Below are 9,292 nucleotides of genomic sequence, written 5' to 3'. Positions count from 1 at the left end.
GAAGTCACTTCAGTTAGAAAGGGATCGTAAAAATCTAGGGATTGTACCTAATTGAAATACGACAACTCAGCGGCCTACTTACATAACAGGGTCACTCAGTTATCACTGTCTACTGTAATACCGTATCACTATCATACGATATCTGACATCACTATCATGATTTATCCACTGAAAACCAACATACATCAACAACACATAATGTGCGAAACTAGCCCCTATTCTCACAACTGTTAGCGGCATAAACAAAACAAAAACATGTGACTGAAAATCTAGCAAAGGTGCTGAACAAACTGCGTTGTAGAAATATTGTTGGTTTTTTTTCTCTTTCAGTAAAACGCGTGAAGTTATGCGATATTTTGAGATAAGCTGAAAAGCGTGACCTATGTTCAGTTGTACAATGACAATGTACATACAATAGGTACTTAATACAGTAGGCTTCATGTTATAACTAAGTACCTACACTCACGAGCAATGAAAACGTTCCACTGACAAATAGCACCAAATTACTCCTAAACGGTAGAAGGCTTCCCTAAAGACGTGAATGTTGTGTTCGAATTTTTAATTAAATGTTTAATTAGATTGCTTTTTTATTGCTCCTAAGTGTATAAAAAGCTTCGAAATTCCCCCGACCGAGGGTCCTAAGAGGAAGGAATACATACAGAGCTGTGTATAGTTGTAGGTCTGTACTAAACATTACTTACATAGATACGGGTTCAAATCCCGGCCGTGACCTGAATTCACGGTTATTTGGAATTTACAAGTAAGAATGTGCATAGCTTCACTGTTTTGGGCGAAAGAACAGTGGACCAGCGTGGTGGGAAATGGTCCGAGCTTAGGTAGCCAGCAAACCATACCAGCCAGTATAGACCACGATTAGGTACCTAGGTATATAGGTTTCATTAGAGTGAGCATTTAATATTTGTTCAAATTTTAAATTAAATATTTGAAAAAAATTGGGTCTTTTGGTGTCGGGCTTCTGCGAGTAGAAATATTTCATTGCCCGTGAATGCCCCGCATTGAATAAGACTGAAAAAGGTTGTAACTGAAACGAAGTTATCGAGCAATCAATGTTCTTGAATAACTTAGATTGTGATGGTGCATTCCAGTGATTATGTATTATGTAACTTTTCACTGTACTTACCCTAATATACTTAATCTCTTACAGTTTAGATAAGCTGCTTAATTTACTTAATAGTAGCTAGACATTGACTTTAAATATTGGGATTAGTCGGACGCATCTGGCTGTGTATCGATTACAAACAATTGGAGATTCTTTCTTACGTTTCCTTATAATTTAAATAGAGTGACAGGTAATAATAAAATCGATAAACAAAAGTTTGTAACTACGAAATACAAGGGCACGTTATAAAAACTTCCCGTGTGTCCTAAATGGGCCATTTACACGCTTTTGCGTTTTTATAAATGCCTGACCTGAGAGTAACAGGAATGGCGTAGTTATTTATATGTACTTACTTAATGAATAACTAGGGATCCTTATTTGGTAGGTATTTGTACAGTTATAATTGTAGAGTTTTGGAATAAGTTATTTCAGGGATGTAGAGTTTGAGTTTCAGGCGTGGAACAAAAACACGGGACTAAATTGTACCTAAGTAGTTCCCTATGGACCTTGTGATGGTGACTATAGGTAAGTACCTACTTAACAAAAATATAAATTCCTAATCCTATAGGAAGTTTTATAAAAAGCTTGCTTTATTTATTTATTTATTTATTTATACACTTTATTGTACACATACAAATAAAAACATAAAAGAGAACAGTTACAAATCAAAAAACACAAACGTATACAAAGGCGGGCTTATTGCCAAAAAGCAATTTATAAATGTTTTTTCTCGTTGAGTTGGGCACGTGTTTGACTTCAATGCGCCATTTCCGCTTCCACCCACAGGCTACATGTGACGTCATTTAAACGCAACGGCGGCGACGCCATGACAGTTGATACTATTTTATTTTTTGTTATTTTATTAATGTTGGTTATTTGTGGACGGCTGCTGTTTTAATTAATTACAGAATTTAATTTGGTATTTTGGTAAACCCTACGAAATGTCAAGCAATCATCGTCGGCAGCTCTCAATTAATGTCTAACCATGATCTTACTTCGGTGCCATTGGTGTTCGACGGATGCAGTATTCCATTTTCATCCACGGTCAAAGATCTTGGATTGATCATCGACGATCATCTGAGTTGGGTGCCACAGATTGACAATGTGTCGCGTCGGATCTATGCCTCTATGCATTCCCTTATACGCCTCAAAAACTTTCTGCCTTTCAAGACAAAACTTTCTCTGGCAACCTCTCTTCTTTTGCCCATTCTTGACTATGCTGATGTGTGCTATTTGGATGTGACTGAGGCTTTGCTTAACAAACTGGAACGCTTGCAGAATACCTGTATACGATTCATTTTCGGTCTCCGAAAATATGATCACGTGTCCAGTTATCGTGCCAAGTTAAAGTGGCTTCCTATTCGAGATAGGAGGAATGTACGCATTCTCTGCCTTCTTTTTTCGGTCCTCTTTGAACCTAATTCCCCTTCTTACCTTAAATCTATGTTCAACTTCCTATCAGATACTCATAGCAGACACCTCCGCTCCTCCCATAATCTTTTGCTGTCCTTACCACTACATCATTCAGGTTTTATGCTTAATTCCTTCTTTGTTACAGCTGTCCGACTGTGGAATGATCTCCCCGAGTCTATCAGGAAGGCTCCCAGCCGAGCAGTATTTAAATCACTGGTTCGGGCTCATTATCTCAGCAGGATAGGATAGAAGACAGTTCATTTTTTCATGCACCTCAGTTGTTGTGTGTTTATATAATAATAATATTATAGTATATATATTTATATTAGGTATTTATGTATTGTATATATTTTATAGGTATAGGTTTATTTATATATTATCTATTAGTATATTGTATAAATTGTTGTAGGATATTATATTTAAGTAGTACATATTTAGTTTTCTTCGCTGAAATTGTCTTAAATAAGTTCTTTTTTTTTTTTGCACTCCCATACAATTTACTCCTGTACCTCCTGTAGGTTGACTGGTAGAAAATGCTTTTAGCATTAAGTCCACCTAATTGTACATAATTACTTTTGTATATTGTGCAATGAAGAATAAATAAATAAATAAATAAATAAATTTTAATAGCTAGCTTCTATCTTTTTTTTATGTCGCCCAGTTAACATTTAAATGTTTGCGCTGATATCCAGAGTGTACTACACCACATATATTTTTGCTGTCTGTACCTACTTGCAATTTGCAATACATAATAAATCGTACCCGTTTGATTAGGTAGAGTTTAATCCGTGATGTTTCGCATTCTAGAATAACGCGTGGCTTTGACTTTCAGCCTTGACCGTGCCACTGGGTTTTCGATATGAAAACAGACTTCTGTGGACCAGCATAGTTTGACCTACCGCGCCCGCCGGAACCCCACCAAATTAGGCCCTAGAGGGGGGAACTTTTTACTTTAGTCGGTAATTCGTATTTTTGGTAGTATTGTAGATGTTAATTGTGTGTGTGTGTTTGGCTATTGGGTGATTCATTGCAGTGTGTACAGTGGCCTGCAGAGAAACCTGACCGCTCTTAGTGCCATTGCTACGAGAAGGGATTCTAATATTTTATCACCAACAAGAAGGAAATCGACCTCAGTAAAACACGAATGTAAATTGTTCTTATTGTAGAAAAGATCTGTATTGAATATTCTTGCCTTGCAACAACAGCAATGGTACAGTCAACAAAAGAGATACGTAGGCCACAGTGCAAACAGTTCGATCCTGATCCTGACTCATCGATCGATCTTACATAAGTAGGTACCTACATATGAATTAAAATTTATATGATACCATAATTAAGCCTTACGGTGAAGGAAAACATCGTGAGGTGGTTATACTTACATGCAGCAACCGAACATTTAGGGTGGCTTTTATCAACGTGATAAATGTATTTAACTTTTTATTTAAACACAATTTTTATTTAAATTTCGTAAAACATTTTTTACCACGACTTAAATATGATTAGTAATCTGTTAAACGTAAATGCGGTCAAATGGCTATTTAACTTTACTAAACACATTTATCTACTACGCATGTCATGGCGTCAGTCGCGGCGACCAGCTGACCGACCGGCTGTCAAGAGAACTTTTCCATTTCTAGCATTTTTCCTCAGTGATGTCTAGTTGTTGTCTGTGAGAGATTCAGAGGTCATTGTTCAGAGGTTATTGAGGTTATCTAATAAATAATGGATTTGTGGGATATTTTGTTTGATGACGGTGATGAAGAATTACTTCTCTATATGAATAGACCTCGCTCATTACGCTATATTGCAGAAAGAACTAACTTATTTGAGACACTACCGGCTAAAAAAATGTTAGAAGATTTCGTTTGACAAAATAACTGTATCGCTATTCCATTCTATTCTATTCTCTGTGGGGGTGTAAGTACCTGCACCTGGCTCTCTCGAGTGGAACCTTTGTGCATATCCCCAAGGTCTAAACTGCCTTCCTAAGCTTGGACCATTTCCCACCACCCTGGTCCACTGCGGGTTGGTGGGTTCACATATCTAGATGTGCTAGATGCGCACGATGTTTTCCTTCACCGTAAGAGCGATGATATACATTGTACTTAAGTTAAAAGAACTCATTGGTACATGTCAGCGCCGGGATTCGAACCCGCATCGTGAGAAGGGGGCGCTTACCCGACTGAGCTACCACCGCTCGCTAAACTGTATCGCTTATACTACAAGAAATTCAACATCATCTTGAATTTATTTCCACCAGGTAAGTAGCTAAGGTATTGAAATAATAAAGTTATCTGACTACATAATTATCTTATACTTTTATTTATACCTATAATTATTGTTACAGAAATAATGCAGTTACTCCAATGAACCACTTGTTATGCACACTCCGATATTATGCAACTGGCAGTCAGTTAATTACTTGTGGAGATGTGATAGGTGTGGAAGAACCAACAGCTTGCAGAATCATTCATAGAGTTACTCATGCAATAGCATTATTGTATAAAATATACATTAAACCTCCTGATACCATTCAGGAACAACGTTTTTTTGCTCTCTATAATGTGCAAGTATGGTTCCAATACCTACATTGCACAATAAATCTTGTTCTTCCCTTGTAAAAATAGGGGCACGAAACGAACACGAGAAGAAGTTGCTTGACTATTCATTTTACTTTGAAATCACAACAACAAATAAATACAAACACCACCACGCGGTGAAAGCCGAAATAAGTTTTGTTTTGAAATAAGTAGGTATTGTTATTTTCTCTATGTTTGACATTTATAGATTGACTCCGTTTTACGCTGATTCGTTTCGAATGTTCAATAAAAAAATATGAAGTCTCTCATTAAAAGATGTGGAACTGAACGTAAATAACAAATCGCAGGATGCTAAACGCATTTAACTAAATAGTAATTGAAAGACCATGGTGAATTATGAAGCTAAACATGTTTAGGATAAAATTGTTTAGTGCATTAAACGAAATTAGCTAAATAAATTTATGTAGTATTTAAATAGAAGTTCGTAACAGCCACCCTTAGGCAACGTCGCTCGCATGTCAAATCTAACGTAACTTGTATGGATCTGACAGATGTTTGACAGGTGAGCGACGACGCTGCTTATGATGGTTAATATTAAATAACTTAAGGGTCTGCAAGGGGGAATCGAGGGTTGGCATTGTCATAGAATTATGTAGTAAACGATGCTCTACAACCTTGAAAAAAATCACACAGGTAGCCGAAGAGTCTAGCTAGGTGCTGAATGATTCGAATTCAAGTAAATGATTATGGATAACTGTAAATAAAATTCAGAATATGACGAATAACCAGAAAATCACACTCCCGTATTGTAACAACTGTGTCGTAATTATTAAGAAATTTCATATGATTTTGATCATATTATAAAGTTAAAGGCTTGGACTAGGCGCTAAATACCTTGTTTTTTAATAAACACACACTTATTTTGTGTAAATTAACTAATCCCAAACTTGAGCAATTTTTTTCCCTCAAATCTTCATACAAATATCTATGGCGGCTTTCTGTTTTATAAAATCATAAACACAAGTGACGTTTGACTCAGTTGGCCGCTGGCCTCCAAAGAAGGGTCACGTCGGTTTAGGCAGCACTGACAGCTCGCGATCTTATCGTGTACAGATACAAAATCACTGCACATTGGTTGTCATTGCACTTTTTCAACTTTTATGACACCAACATAATTTGATTTGAAATTGAGGAAGCATAATTCTTCCAGTATATTCAATACATTAAATTAAATTAGATAGTGTGCAATATTCTCGTGACATTACAGTCTCGTAAAGGTCTGATGAGGAGCAGGAATATAGCGAATGGATCTAAGTGATGACAATACGCACGAACATTAGGTTAGGGATCAAAAATACAGTCTCTTGGTGCTGGTTGAGGTATGGTCTCGTGAGGATCTGATGATGGCATAACACGGTGGTGGCTCAATTTTATTTCAAAGATGTTAATAGCTAAAAGCATCGAGTTTAGGCTATTAAGTATGTTTTTCAGAGAGAGAGAAAGAGATTTTATTTTTCCTCTGGATGTGTTAGGTTTACTGGGTTTACTAAGTTCATTCTGTTAATGGCATCAAGTTGTTATGTGTTCATAAGTAATAATTATTTATTAACAAAATGCTGTTGGTTCTCCACGAAAATGTAAAAATAAAAATAAAATAAATAAAAATAAATTAGTAACGTAAAATTGTCAATGACGGAATTTCTTCTATAGACAGTAGCCACAAAAAAAACAAACGATAGATGGCGTGATTTGAAGATAAAGATACATTTATTCGACACATAGACAGCAACAACAAAAAAATACAGATTTAAAGAAAAGAAACACATACTTATACAAAAAAACAAAGAAAAAAAAGGATACACATCAAAATAACTGGAAAAAATATAAGCCCCAATTTACTTGTGTGGGACAGGGAGTACCATAATATTTTTTTTAGGGTACTCCCCATCTATGCGAAATATCAGCTTTATATCTTTACCCGTTTCTGAGAAAAAGGGCGGTGACAGACAGTCAGTCAGACAGACGGACAACAAAGAGATCCTATAACGGTTGCTTTTTTTCTTTTGACGTTCGAAACCCTAAAATTAAGTAAAAATATTATGCTGCTACCAAAAAATGTACTTACAGGTATTGAAAAAGCGGTATATAGTACTAAACAAATTATAAACAAACAAAAAACCCGACTGCACGCTAAAAAGATGAAAACAAGTCCCAATGTTAATGGAAAGTATCGTAGGCGGGGACCAGCAGAGGGTTCACCATTTAGCTGAATGTTACTTAGAAAACGGCCTTGAGTGGCGGTCAAGTTGGTCCCCGCCTGCGATACTTTCTATTAACATTGGGACTTGTTTTCATGTTTTTAGCGTACAGTCGGGTTTTTCGTTTGTTTATAATTGTATTTTTTTATTTGTAACTTTTTAGTTGTTTTTATTTTATGAAATTTTACGTCAGTAGTTCATGATCATTTTTTATTTCAATAATTTTGGTGTTGTTATTTAAATACCTTCAATATGCATATTTTTGTAATGTGAAAATCAAGCCCTTTCATTTGATACCTTACGCGGCAAAGTTGAATTATTATTTTTTCGATCATCACGTTATGTCCTCTAGAGGGCGCTATGTACATTTTAATGGAACGTCACATAGCCTATAACCATCGCGCCATCAATACGCTTCTAACAATACCTCATACATCAAAATCTATCAAGCCGTTTAGGCTACAGGAGGGAACAAACAAACATACATACATACAATCAAAAAACATTACCCTCCTCCTTCGGCAGTCGGGTAAAAAGGAGTAAGATAGGGGGTCATTCTGAACTTTTGCTCTACGAGTTTTGGAAATTAACAAAAAAAACCTTTTTCATTGAAACTTTGTTGGACATGTGACTTTTTACCATGGAAAACGAATATTTTTTTTCGCGAATTTGCAAATCTCGTAGAACAAAAGTTGTTCAGAATGACCCCTTGAGTCATCCCCTTTTGGTTTAGTATAGCCCTTTTGCGACACTATGTATTTACTTTGCTTTGTCGTCGGGGTTCAGTTGGCTGGAGGATGCCCGAAACTTATTATCTACACTTTAATAGGTACTTGTAGTTACCTTTCTACAAGTAAATACCACATTTGTTTGAGAAAGCTAATCGGGTTCCGAGTATAGAGTAAAGTGGCACCCCTATTAATTTCTACTCTTTCCTGGTGCCTACCAGTGTAAGTAAGAATTATACTTACTTACCCTAAAATCACCCAAAATGTACTTGAACATAATTGTCAATAAAGTTGGCGAGTAAAAGTTTATTGACCCACTGTGCAAACTTACATGTGTGCGTGTCACTGCGTGTGCTGTGTGAAGAGCATTGAAAACCCAAAATTGGCGCGGCACGTCACCCTGTACGGGCCCTTAATAATTGCTAATGTGTCGATGGTGGTACTGCTGCAACTGCATCTCTAAGATAAATAACCTTTATTGCTCTTTAGCTGAGTGTACATTATATTGCTGGACTAGAACCAGAATGACTAACTTAAATAGATTATACTATTACGTAGCAGACACTAGACACACCTCCCAGTTATAAATGTGTTATTGACTGAGCGCAGAAAAACAACATTTAAATAACTAATTCATTACTTTCAACCTGGTACAAGGGCCAAGAGCAAGACAAAACAAAAAACAAGAATCGTAACAGTGGCGTGATGTTGTGAGCGTAATCCGCCTGCATTAATTAATACAGTAGCCAGATTCTCATGTCACAAACACAGTTGGGCGACCATCATGCAACCGTAAAACTGAAACAAGCTAAGTAGGTATCAGAAACTACAGAAACGTTTCAAAAAAATATGGTCCTGTTTTTTACATTGGACATGGAGACAACAAGGATTAATAAAAAAGCGAATCGTATTAAAAGCTCAACTACTGAATGCATCAATTCTACATAAGAAATAGTTTTTTTAACGGACCCTCAAAAACGTTGCGTTGTTTGAGGTCTAAATGGAAAATGTCAGTTTGCGATTTGTTTGGGACTGTCTTTTAAGGAGGAGAATAGACAGCTAGGTGAGATTTTATCAATGACCCACCCAACGGGAGTTGGCAGCTGAATGCACATAGGTGTAGGTATTTCGAAAAGAGTTCAGGAGTTTCTTCCATACATTTTACTTCCAAAAACAAAGGTTCCTTTCCGAACGGAGAATTGGTAGGTAGGTGGTTTGTGAAATTCGCGGTTT

The sequence above is a fragment of the Plutella xylostella genome, chromosome 3 (genome assembly GCF_932276165.1).
Source record: "Plutella xylostella chromosome 3, ilPluXylo3.1, whole genome shotgun sequence".
Classification (NCBI taxonomy): Eukaryota; Metazoa; Arthropoda; class Insecta; order Lepidoptera; family Plutellidae; genus Plutella; species Plutella xylostella.
This window is presented reverse-complemented; position numbering follows the sequence as displayed.